The sequence below is a fragment of the Euprymna scolopes genome, chromosome 20 (genome assembly GCF_053919585.1).
Source record: "Euprymna scolopes isolate OS-2025 chromosome 20, ASM5391958v1, whole genome shotgun sequence".
Lineage (NCBI taxonomy): Eukaryota > Metazoa > Mollusca > Cephalopoda > Sepiida > Sepiolidae > Euprymna > Euprymna scolopes.
In genome coordinates this window covers 31,103,389-31,117,763 of record NC_136501.1, presented here as the reverse complement: position 1 = coordinate 31,117,763, position 14,375 = coordinate 31,103,389, and the positions used below count along the sequence as shown (strand labels likewise).

General features: G+C 34.8%; 1 pseudogene; it reads left to right on the top strand.

The window, feature by feature from the left end:
- Nucleotides 1-4,165: 4,165 nt before the first annotated feature.
- On the top strand, nucleotides 4,166-4,282 carry LOC145241705 (5S ribosomal RNA; annotated as a pseudogene).
- The last annotated feature ends 10,093 nt before the right edge of the window (nucleotides 4,283-14,375 follow it).

Below are 14,375 nucleotides of genomic sequence, written 5' to 3'. Positions count from 1 at the left end.
GTGACCACACACACACACACACACACACACACACACACACACACACACACACACACACAGACGTTCAGCTTTATATTATATATATATATATATATATATATATATATAATGTATCTAGCTTGATGATTTCCTACGAGTATGAAACGTGGAGGACTCCGTGTTGTTTAGTTGCCATATATATTTTCATAACTTATTACCTCAGGTATTGAGCACTGTTGATGTAAATACTCAATATCGAAACATAAACCATTATATTTCCTAACATTATTTAGTGTAGGCACACACACACATACGCGCGCACACACACACACACACACACATATATACATATATTTATATATCAATATATAATAGGGAGAGAGAGAGAGAAATAAAGAGACAGACGGACACCCCCACCCAACCCACACATAAAATAGGAGAAATATCAAAAACCATAAAATATAAAAGATGAAATCTTTGAAGCTTGGTAATATATCAAGGTTATATTAAAATAATGAAGCGAACAATTCGTTTGATTTTGTCTGTCATATTTTGTATTTTCATTTTTTTTTCCATTTTATTTTGTCTTATTATTCTGTCGAATTTTTTCCTTATATACAGACACGCAAACACACACACACAAACACACACACACACACACACACACACACACATATATATATATATATATATATATATATATATATATATATATATATATATATATATATATATATATATATATGCATATATACTAGTGTACACCCGCAGTTAAAACTAACGGAAAAATAAATCTGCTTCGCCAGTTCTGCACTTGCTATTACTAAAATATTTAACTAAAACTAGCGCGACATGTAGAAATTCCACACCGACAATTTCATATGTATTATATTGATGTTGGCGTTCTGTGGATGTCCAATGTAAATGAAGACGCCCTGATATTATTGTAGCTCTTTTGTTAAAACTGCAGTATTTATCTTAGCTAACAGGGACGCCTTGCGTAGTCCGGTCGTAAAGTACGCTTAAATATGGTATTTTAATTATTGCAGATTTCGAACGTATTTTTATAGAGTTAATGTTTTATCGATTCTTACGTATTATAAAGTTGCGATGTAAAAAAAAAAAAAAATATCGACATGACTTGAGTGCATCAGCTTGGATCGAAATGAAAACATATATATATGTATATATATATATATATATATTGCATACTGTCTTATTAAGTGTTCTTATTTAGATGACGACTTATATATTTGTTGTTCTTCATGTTAGTAAGAGTCTTAGTGTGTTCATGTGTGTTGAGTGTTTTGAGATGCTAGATATTATATATATTCATTGTGAGTGTTCATATAGAGACAGGTCTTATATATAACGAAACAGACAGGTAGGGTACAGATTACTACAGGAGAGCTTAGCATGTAATTCAATGAGAGGATATTTTTGAATATCTTGATAGATAGACCTAGTGTGCGTTTGACATTTACGTTTTGACAGTTATACATTTTTATAAACACAAAGTTCATATTAATACAATTTCATTTTACCTTTGTTTTGGTAGAATGACACAACACAAGACGGCAGTTTTAAAAAACACATGATGATACGTGTATTCTTCGACCGGTCGGACATGATTCTGTATTTCAGGGATTCAAAGTTTTTCATGGTTATCTCTAAAACCCCTCGCTTCCTAGAGGGTGCCTTCACTCTAACTGAGAATCGGTCTGAACCTCTCTGCTTCTTTCCACTTAAAAGTAGCCCGACATCTGTAAGAACAACGAACAACTGACACCACAAGACAAAATCCAATTCTTTTCCCAACAAGATGGCGCTACATGCCACACGTCTCACAGATCACTGACACGAGTTCATGAAATGTTTACGTAAGAGAGAACAATAAGCAAAGGGTTATGGTCACCACGTTCCCCAGGCTTGTCATCATCTAATTTTTATGTTTGGGTGACTTTAAAACAAAAAGTTTATGCAAATAATCATCACAATCTACACCAACTAAAGGAGAAGTTTATCAATGCTATCAGGATAATCACCAGAGATGGACTTCAGGCAGTATCTGTAAACTTTGTTAAACGTGCCCAGAAATTCATAGATGTCAACACGATTTGATTACTAATACCAGAAGGTTGTTCTAAGATGTGATCTTTGTCCTGATAGCAAAACAAACGCCCCCTTCCCATTTTACTCCCTTGGGTTTGCCTTTCCAGAAAAAACGTATATCCTGCACGTTTTTTAGTCAGTTGATCTTTATCACTAAAACGAGTTTCAGATAAAGCAGCGATATCCGCGTTGTATGAAGTTAATTCTCTGGCAACAATACCTTTTCTTCGCTCTGGATTGACCAAATCTTTCGTATCAAGAAAGTGTCTTCACAGTTCAGACAGCAATATTCAATTTAGATTTTTTTGTTTGTTTCCCCTGCAACCATGAACAACATTCTACCGCAAGTAACTGACTAGCTGAAAATAGGAACAAACAATTTTGGGGTCACCTTTTCTAGACCTCTCCCATTATTTGGATGAGCAGCGCTGCCCTTTAAAAGGGTTACTCGGGCGCAAAAGTCCCATCGAAACTAATTCCTGTCCCTCAAAATCAGCAGCGATGTTAAGATAAGTTTTAAGCCGCCTGTGTTCAGATTTGTGACGCCATACTTCAAACGTTAGATCTGTAGACGTCGTCTCGCCCCTATCACCACAGGACTTGTAAAGAAGAGATATCTGTACAAAATGATCTCAATGATAAATGCTTGTATGACGCATGTATTACTCTCTGAGCATTTACAATCAGAATCCAATGGCAGCAAGTGCAAGATAACTGGTATTTCTTGAGTGTCCTTCTCACAAAAGTGCTGACATTTCGAAAGATACTTTCAGACACAGAGGTCAGACCACTACCGGACGCTTCGTGAATTTGGAAATAAAAATCTAATATAACCTATTCCCTAAACATTTATTCATACTAATGTAATATATAATACTCTGACTGGGCGACATTTTTTTTTTGGTTGCCAATCAAACACGATGGGTATGGTTACCAGATAACCGTCAGACGAATTTTTTTTCATATATATAATAGTTTATATATCCGACGAAGACAGATCTCACTAAATTTGCATTGTAAACGGCTCGAAATGTTTTTAAATAAGAGGGTTGTTTACAACACTTACACTGTTGCTTATGACGACGACGATGATGATAATGCATCTTACAGATTATTTTAAAAATCAATAAACAGAGAAATCCAACGATAACATAGTTCGCCAGGCTTGCATTAGAAACGGCTAAATTTTTAAAATGTAAATCCTGTTTACAAAACTCACGATGACGAGAATAATTATGTATGTCACAGATTTTTTCAAAAATTAATAAACAAATAAATCCAACGAAGACAGTGAATATAACGTCTTCGTCAGAATTAGAATGCCTTTGTGTTTTTCCTTGTTCTTTTTCTTTACCCGTGAGGTCTCTATAAAAGTAAAAGTTATGTGTTCTTCTTCAACGGTGATATTTTCAAATGTCCACGATCATGGTTTCATGCCTTAATTGGTAAGAGGCGCATTCTGAATGTAATGTCCGTATATTTTATTTATTTCAACTAAATAGATCAAAAGGGATTGCCAACTGCATTATTATCATGACTGAACATTCATGACTTGAAAATTTAATCTCTCTATTGCAGATATTAACGAGGAGATAGATTCGTCGATTTCAGAGTGGTGACAGAAATGTAAGTGAAAATACACGCTCCGGAACGCCCATGCACAGTCAGCACTTCCTAGCTAGCAATGAGAATCCTTGTGATCATGTAATAAAGTAAATTCTCGAGCACAAAAAAGTCGCTCGTTTTAATGTTACCACTCACGTCTTCGGAGATCTTCAATATTTTTTTAGTTAAAAAATAGGACGCATTACATTTGGAACGGCTCTCGTAATTTGTTTGGTATTATCGATGCTTGCTGCGTCTTGACGTTGTCTACACGTTTTGATGTGCATATATTTGATTAAGAGTCAAAAGGCTATTCAAACTGATATATCGTTCTTGTTGCACGTGTTGGAGTGTATAACGAATTTATGAAAATTTGTGGCAGAAAAGGTATCAATAAGATATTCTTTGTGAGGTTGTTTGGATAATGCAGATCCTACGTGTTTGTTTATAAGGTTATATATTTAAAATTACATTCGGCATAATCACGTTGACACACTGGTTCTCGTAAGATCACCGAAGTTAAGCAACGTTGAGCCTGGCTAGTACCAAATGGGTGACCATTTGGGAATTCTAGGCGCTATATGTGCTCCGCTTATCTCGACATTGGTTTCAGTCGTCTTGAGCCTCCACTTGCCACTGGTATTCAACAATGTCGACTCAGGTGAGGTGTGAGTAGAGATTGCGCAACTCTAACTACAAAAAAAGAATTCACGCGCAGGTACACTTACAGTAGGTATCTATACTCTGCCAATACTGAATTAAGCAACAATGTCTAAATAATTTTTTTTTGTTTTTCTTGTGTATAATATTATGATCTACCTGGAGAGCTTTTTTCCGTTGCATTTAAGATAAGTCTAAAAGAAGATTAGTATTAGAATAAATTTACTCTCGCTTATTGTTGTGTCTGCACAAATAATTAACAAGAACACGGAAAGTAAAGGTATAACAATAATATATTAGGAAGAAAAGTTATATACGTGTTTACATGTCTTCAGATATACTTCAGTTGGAGATATTCCGGAACGTGGCGTGTTGCATGTCTTACTGAAGGCAGCATAGGCGTCTTGCCTATTTGACGGTCGTTGCCGAACTCTCCTGGTATTGGTGATTGATACCTTTATATATCTCACTCACCCACCTATGTTAATTAGTTGGCGTCTCCACAACACTTATTTAATTTTACTTCAGGCGAAGTTCTCCAAAATGGGCCCTGAGGTTAACACTTGATCTCTATATGAGATGCAAATATATTCGAATATTCAATTACCGTTCTCTTTTATCCTTCAAACGTGGAATTGATAAAGAAGTTAAGAATGTTATTTTCCTCTCGCTTATTGAGCAGGTAACGACGTTATAGTATATCTTTGTTTTTATTACATAGTTTTACCAGATTCTAAAGAAAGAATTCATCTAGTCTGATGGAGTTTCTAACTTTGTGTTATACTACTACTACTACTACTACTACTACTACTACTAATAATAATAATAATAAGCAACATCATTTAGAAAAAAATGCACCAATCCTCGTAGAAGGGTAGCCATATTGATGGCATTTTATTTTGTCCTTGTATACTCTTATTTTGAATATTTATTCACTGTTAACTTGTAGGGAGAAGTGTCTTATGCCAGGTTATCCTGACACAACTCATTATAGAGATCTTAGACACTCGAGAACAATGTATAGTAGGTATTCAAGTTCTTTAACATTATGTTTCATTTTCCTTCAGTCGAGGTTCTCAGATATCAATGTGTCCCCTTCCTGGGGAAAACACTTGATCTCTATATGAGATACATAGACATTCGAATGTTCCATTAAAATGTTTTTATCTCTCAAACACTGAGTTACTAAAGAAGTTGAGCACATAATTTTCATATCCCCAATTGACTATTGTAATATGCTTTCATTTTAGTTTCTTAGTTTTACTGGATTCCAAAACAATAATTGATCTAGTCTGGTGGAGTATCCATCTTCATGTTTCTTCTTGAGGTAATATCACTTGCATAAGGTGTACCATTCCCTGTAAAAGCAAGTGTAGCTTAACCATGTCAAGAATATCTTATTTGATCTGCGCTTAGTATATGATTTTGACTATTTGGCCAGAGTTATGTTGTAGGGAAAGTATCCTCAAACTAGTTTGTACTGACAAACTGCTGTACAGAGAGACCTTCGGCGCTCGACAAAAGTGTCTAGTAGACATTCAATTTCTCTTTAATAAGCATTCGAATTCTAGCATATATAAGATATATTATGTCGTATAAATGAAACATAATACGTACTTAAATCCTTCTTAAATAAGAGAAGAATCTAGGCTGTCCTCGGTGGTCTTACGTCAAAAGAATATGATATAAACGCGGGTGTACATGAGGGGGCGATTCATAAATGACCTTCTTGATAAAATTGTTCCGGGTATATTTGTTGACAACACCAAGCTCTGACACGGGAAAAACGAATGAACACGTATCCAAGGTAATGGCGGGAACCCTAGAGGAACACCTTCAGCCTGTAGCGGAATGGAGACATAAATGGATGGTAACATTCAATGCTGCCAATACTAAACTTCTTTCCTTTAGTAACTACAAGAAATCTCAACCATTAATAGCCATGGCTAATTATACATTATCTGAAATACTCCGTTCAAACTCCCCAGCTTAACGTTCATGGGAAACAGATACATTGAGGGCATTGCCAAGGCTGCTGCAAAGTAGGTAGGCTCTCTCTACAGTGCTACAATGTTACTTAAACCTGAGAGTATCCTGTACTTTTACATAACCACCATTCGCCCATCTATGGAGAATTGTTGCCATATTTGGGCTGTGCATATGCTACTGGTCTCTCACTCTGAGGCAGATTTCAATAGAGAGTCGCCAACCTGATAGGTCCTGAACTGTTAGCTAGGTTTCAGCCGCTGTCCCATCGACGAAATGTTACATCTCTCTGCCTGTTTTACAAGTATTTTAATGGTAGCTTCTCCGACGAACTACAAGTTCTTGTAGCCCCTCGACATAGATAATCCCGACAAACTCGACAAGGAGCAAAATCCCACTCCTTCACAGTAAAAATCCCGAGATGTAAGAAAGCCTTCTACTCTGATAGTTTCTTTCCTAGTATTGTTCGACTTTAGAATTTCCTTCTGGGTTCCTGCTTCCCTGACTGCACTGACATGCAGAAGTTAAAGTGTAACGCAAACAGATATCTTGCTGCTCAACTCCCTACATAGTACCCCGCCAAATTATGTCCCAAATAGTAGCCCCCTACATTAAAGTTGCACTGTGTCTTGTTTGGGGTGAAAATGCAATAAAAGTACAAATATACATAAATCGTCCTTTCTTTATTCTTTTAACCATTTTCAGTTCTCTTGTAACATTCTTCGCCATTGAATTGACAATCTAACCATCTCACTAAAGCTTATCCTTTACGGTCTCTGGTTTTTAATATATGATGAATCATAAGTAATAAGATATTAAAATTGTTAAGATTTCTTCATTTATGTAAGTGATGTTTTGGGGAAATTATATATTTCTCATGGCTTTATACTGAAGGCAGTATGGAAGCATAAAAATATATACTTTTATATGGGAATTCCTGAAAATTAAGATTTCGAATGTTAGCTAAAGTGTCAGTTTCTTTTTAACTTCAACGTGAAACACTTGTCATATCTAGCCACACTGAAGAGTTGTAATATGGCGAAACAATCTTCGCGGCGGTCTTTAAATTAGGCTATGCAGACGTGTTAATAAATTCCACATAAAGTAAAAAAAATGTAGAAAAATGAAGAAAACAAAGACACGTTTCAGTCTAACTTAAGTGAGTGTTCGGGTGTGAAATGTACTACCAACCGATGAGATACACGCACATAATTTGTTCACCTATTAAAATTGATCTAACAGTTATAATTATATATGTACGCGATAAATGCATTTTTTAGATATACAAGGTGCCTTAAAAAAGTTTCTAGATTTTTTTGCATGGACACGTTTATTGATAATACACACACGAAACTCTTGTCCCATCCTTTTTTTTACAAGGTGGTCACCACTCATCAAGACCCGGAAGCCACTCAGGGATAAGGGTTATTACGTGTACAGTACGTTAGTGTTGAGATTTGATAAAGTGTCTACTCAAGGGGGTGGTTCATCAGGAATTTGTTATGTTGGACGTGAGACATTCAGGTTGTAGTCAGGTGGAAAACAGGCAGACGGAACAGAGTACCACAGGCGTGCACTTCTAAGAAAGAAGCTTTGTTCATGGAATCTACGTTTTGGTTTTGGCACAGATAAAGAGTGGGATTTTTTTTTTACAGTGGTTAAAGCTAGACGGGTGTTTTTCGTGAAAGATTGGCAAGGAGGGATCAGGGATTGGAGCTCAGACGAGCACCTGTCATGGAAGTAACGATAAAACAAAGACAGGCTCGCAATGTCTCTCCCGTGGGAGAGAGGTTGCAGGAAAGAGAAAAGGCCATTCCCCACTAAGCCACAAAGCCTATTTTATACTCTGTCAAGGCAGGATAGAGTGTTTTAAGCAGCTCTTGCCCAGATGTGGCAACAGTACTCCATCCTTGGACGTACTTGGTTTTTATATACGTAGAGAATTGCATCAGTAGTTAGATATCTTCTGGAGCGGTAGAAGGATCCCACCATCTTTCCAGCGACCTTGGCAACAGACTTGATGTACGTGTTCCATTTCAGATCAGGAGTAAATGTCAAGCTCAAAAGCTTGTCAAAACATGGGGCTTCTTCTAGACGAGAGCCATCCATTTCAATTGATGCCAGATGGGGATCAGAGCGTTGATGATGTAAATATAGGAATTTGGTTTCAGATGCATTAAAGGTAACCAGCCACCTCTTCCCCCACTGTACAATGCGCTCAAGATCAGAGGAGAGAGAATCATAGAGAACCTTGTCATTTACGGCCTTGGATGTGTTGCCATAGATAGTCGTGTCATCAGCATAGATGTCAATGAATGATTTGAGTATGTGTTTTGGGAGACTATTGATGTAGATCAGGAAGAGAGTTGGGCCCAGGATGGACCCCTGAGGGACCCGGCATTAATACTGAGGGCCTCTGATTTCTACCCATCAACCACTACTCTTATGAGCTTATAAGAAAGAAATGATTTAATGATCGAGAAAACATTTCCAGTTATACCGTAGCTGGAAATCTTGGGAAGTAGGCCCTTATGTCATACTTTATCGAAGGCTTTTGATATGTCAAGAGCAATTGCCCTAGAGAGAAAGCCTTTGTCGAGAGATTAACTAATCCTATGAGATATAACCGTTAACACGTCTGCTGTAGATATAGCAAAACGGAAACCATATTGTATGTCATTAAGAAGGTTATTCCTGCTGAGGTGGTTGATTACTTCTTCATTTAATATGGATTCCAGAAACTTACTCATGAAAAACAGGAGACGTATTGGCCTATACTGAGAGGGGGACCACTTATCACCTGAATTCTTAAATACAGGGCGTACTGATGAGGTTTTCCAGGATGTTGGGAAGCACTTCTCTTTAAGGCAACGCTTAAACAGTTTTGTAAGTATGGGGGCAAGTTCAGGTGGAAACTTTTTCAGCACTTTAATTGGAATGCCGTCAGGGCCAGTTGCTTTACTGGAATCTGTTATAGGAGGAAATACGGGGAATTGATGGCCTTCGTCGTGTAGGGTAGAATTAGCTGCAAAATTCTTGGCAAATAGTTTGGCCTTATCTGATGCTGACGAGATGACCCCAGGTCCATTGATGATGGTTGGGATAGAACGTACACTTCTGTTCAGGATCCTGTTTGCTATTTGCCAAAACTGGTGGGAACCAAGCCGCTGCTCAGCAACTTTGGATTTAACGGACTGAGCATATAGCTCTCTTGCATTTTTATTACTCTTTTACAGTGGTTGCTGGCGTTCCTGATAGCAACTCCAGTCACAGTGCATCTATTACGTTGGTAGCTATGAAAAATTTATTTCTGTGCGCAATGGCAGCAGCACATTCTGGGGAGAACCATGGCTGGCTGTTAGGTTTTTTTTTGGAACTTTTTGGATGGTATGAATCTGTCTATGCCTACAATTTACCATTCGGCCAGGTCTGATACTATGGAGGACACGTCCTTTTTAAACATAGAATGTAGAGGTAGGTCAGATATAAATGTACGGAAACTATCCCAGTTAGCCGTAGATTATCGATATACCGTACGGTGGAGAGGTACGTCTGAAGACTTACTGCATTTAGTTTTTATCTTAACTGATACAACCGAGTGATCGGAAGATCCCAGAGGGGACAGAACGGAAAATGAACATAGCTCAGTGGAAGTTGTGAGAAAAAGGTCAAGAAGGCTAGCGTACTTACAGGAAGTATCGGGCACACGGGTGAGTTCATGAACAATCTAGGCGAGGTCATAGGCGAAATCATGACAGAACTCATCATCTGTCTTTTTCGAGTGGGTAAGCCATTCCACATTGTTGGCATTGAAGTCACCACGAATGTGAATGTTAGCCGAAAGATAAGCAGATATGATGTGATCAATTTTCTCAGATATGCTCTTAAAGATAGTAACTCTACTGTTGTGGGGGCGATAGAGGGCAAATATAAATGCAGTGGTGTAAGCAAGTGCAACTGGGAAGCACATAAATAAACACAAGTAAATTAGGGTCCTCACTGGAGATATCCCTACCACATGGGAAGCCATCTTTAATGTAGTCACATATTCCATGAAAGACTGTAATTCATTTGTTGTGCCGTTTCACCTACCTTTGGAAATCTATATGAAACTCCTCTTATGTAAATGTGTCAACGACCGTCGTCACATCCCCTAATTGTATCATAACGACAACCCCTAAAGTTTTTCTTAAGCTCAAAGAAAAATCCAAAGTTACAGGGAACAAAGTGTAGCCTATAGAGAGGGTGGGGAAGTGTCTTAATCTTAATCAATAGTCTGTGACAAGGATAGAGCACTTGGGACAAACTTTGTGCAAATCTTCCGCATCTTTAGTTTCTCGCAAATAATTGTGCGTAAAATTATCACACTGACGTAAAACTGCCCTTATTTTCTATATAGACACACGGAGGTCCTTATCCATGAAATGCGTTATAAGGCTAAGCAACTCTTGTATTCTGACTTCCTTACTCCTCCCACACCTCTTATCAGCCCTCAAAAGCATCCTGCCTTCCTAAAACTTCTCATACCACCCAAAAACTGATGCTCAATTACTGAAATATCGTCCAAAAGTAACCTAAAACATTCCATACGTTTCTGTGATATTTCTTCCAAGTTTAAGACAGAATTTTATTGCATCCCGTCCTTCTAAAGTATCCTCACGTGCAGACTGCATTTCTGCAATTAATCAGCTGTGAGAATCAGTCTTTAGTAGAGTGTATTCCAAATCCTGCTGTAGCTATTTATTTGAACCTCAAATCGCAAAAATTGGCCAGTCATCTCAGAAGATATACAGAATAACATACTGAATTTTCAAGGGTCTACAGCAATTTTAAATGCCCTTACAAAAAAGTTTGGAAACTTATTGAAGGCACCTCGTATATAATTGCTAAACACAAATTTGTGTAATTTTCCAGAATTTTCAACATATTAAACAAGAGAAAAAAACTAAAGACAATTATGTATGGTATACGTACCATGAGCAAAAGAAAATATCGTATTCCAAAAATCACATAAATTCATCAATAAGTTATATTTTTTGAATAAAAAAAGTAAATTTTATGTCCAACTGAGGAACGACTCTCACGACGCCATTTTGTAAAGTCTCAAGAAATAAGGGAGATAACACAACATGGCTTAAAGTTGTGAGATATTATTATTTGCCTTTTTAAATAATATGGAGGAATTTCGAATCCATGAATCCTACGAAATAGTGTTATATATATATATATATATATATATATATATATATATATATATATATATATATATATATATATATATAAATATATGTGTGTGTGTGTGTGTGTGTGTATGCATACACACAGGTATATATATATATATATATATATATATATATATCTCAGTCATCAAAATGGCTATATCTTATTTAAATAAAATGTTCTTTTTGAATAATAATAGTTATATATATATATATAATTATTATTCTAAATGAATATATATATATATATAACTATTATTGAAAATTAATATCTTATTTAAATAAAATATTCTTTTTAAATAATAATGATAATAATAATAATAATAGTTATATATATAATATAATAAAATATATATATAATAATTCAAAATGAATATCTTATTTAATTAAAGTGTTCTTTTTGAATAATAAATTCACATAATAATTATTAAATCAGGGTTAAGGTTTCGAATGAAGCAGATTTCATTTTTTTCCATCATATATTCCCTTTTGGTAATGGTTTCAACCATTTGTGTGATTAATAATTCGATAATATGCGTAAACGCTTACTTTCTTAAGTGGTCTTATGATTTTGACCAGGAATGTATATATATATATATATATATATATATATATATATATATATATATATATATATATATATATATATATATATATATATACACCTATTATTGAAAACGAATATCTCATTTAAAAAAATATTCATTTTCAAAAATTATATATATATATATATATATATAATTATTATTCAAAATGAATATTTTAATTAAATAGCATTAAAAAAATGTAAAAAAAGAACGTTTTCGAAACGACAACATTGTTCAAAATACTTAAGACAAAAGAAATATCCAGAAATAGAGATCAAAGTAAGCCTTGTAATGCTTAGGAATTTCAACTAGTTGCTTAAAATTATTTTATTTATATAAAAGAAAACACTTGATCAATTTATAGAATTTTCAAAATACTTTATTTCCGTCAGAGAGACATACATCAAACAGATTTTTCTGTATCATGTTTTTAATATAGAGGGAATTCTGGACAAGTACTCATATCAGCGTATCCACGCGTGTTTCTGTCGGGGTTTACAGTTTGGAATTACATGTAAACACGTTATGGCATGGTAATACATTAATTACAAAACAGAATGACATTTTCTTAACGTGTTATGCCTTTCGGCTAACTCAAGTTAATGGAAAACAAGGTAACCAGTGACATGTCGGTGTGAAATGTTCTTTTATAATTGAAGAACATGTAAAAATAACACACACGTTTCGTCACCGATTGTAGTGTCATTGCACTTAATAACTTTGGCTAGAAATAAAACTAATGATTTTAATGAAAAACCGACGAGGCAAAACATGTCAGTAAATGATTTAACCGAGCCACCATGAACACCCATCACAAAACCAGCAACAAAAGTATATGTATATATATATATATATATATATATATATATGTATATGTATATATATATGTATATATATATATATAATGCATTCTTGTAACATTCCTATTCAACGTCCAACCGCCTTTAGAATATATATATATATATATATATATATATATATATGCGTGTATATACACAATAAAACTTCTTTAATTTGAACTTCTTCTAAAGTTAGACTTCCTCTCATTTGGACTTCCTCTCATTCGGACGTCTTCTAAATCTAGACTTTCTCTAAACTTCAACTGCCTCGTCATTGAAATTGTAGTAGCATATTTGATGCGGAGTTGCAGTAAAACTGTTTACATGCTTTGTCAGATATTGCGCAGAAATGTTAATGTTGGTACTATGTAATTAATGTAGATTAGCTATTGATACTTAATTTACACTAACTATAATTATTTTTCAGATTGCTATATTTAAAATAGTGTAAAACAACCCATCACAATGGCTTGCAACTCTAAAATCAGAGAATACATCTGGTCTAGAAAAAATTCTTTAAACCAAACGGTTACCGACCAACCACGCTGTTCTTAAATCACTTAATGCAAATGATGTTGAAATGTGGGTGCAGCAAGATGAGGAAGCTATTGATCAATATCCTGAAGACAGTAATGGTGATGAAAATAGCGACAGCTTCCATTCTCTTGATCCTAATGTAAATAACCAAGTACACTGTTATGAAGCAATATCATGGGATGATGCAGAAAAGTCTATGGAGATGGTTATAAAATTTCTAGAAAAAGTCCTTACTTTAGTGACAACTATGTCACTCCGAAGAGATATAATCATAAAGAAGCTACAGAACCAAGAAATTGTAGATTTTCGTGATCGCTTACGGAATACAATGGCAGCGCTCGAGAGCTCAATCCATGAAAATAGAAACTGCAATGAGACTCATTCAATGAATAACTAAAAAACTGTATTTTACATAAATGTATGATTTCTGTAGATGATAACTTAAGTAATAAATACCTAATAAGTAAGAGTAGATTTAATTTATTTTCAATGTTTTTGTTCCTGGTAATAATATTTAACAATTCCTGCTTGCAATATATCGTAAACTCAATTTAATACATGCTTGAAATATCATAAAGCAATGAATTTCATTTACTTTTCTTTATTCTTAGAAAATTAAAGTTAACTGGAGCACATTTTTTTATCACAAAAGTTGAACAGCATCTTCTAATTTGACCGAAGCGGATGTTCAAATTATAGGAGTTATATATGTACAGTAGTATATATATATATATATATATATATATATATATATATATATATATATATATATACAGTAGTATATATATATATACAGTAGTATATATATATATACAGTAGTATATATATACAGTAGTATATATATATATATA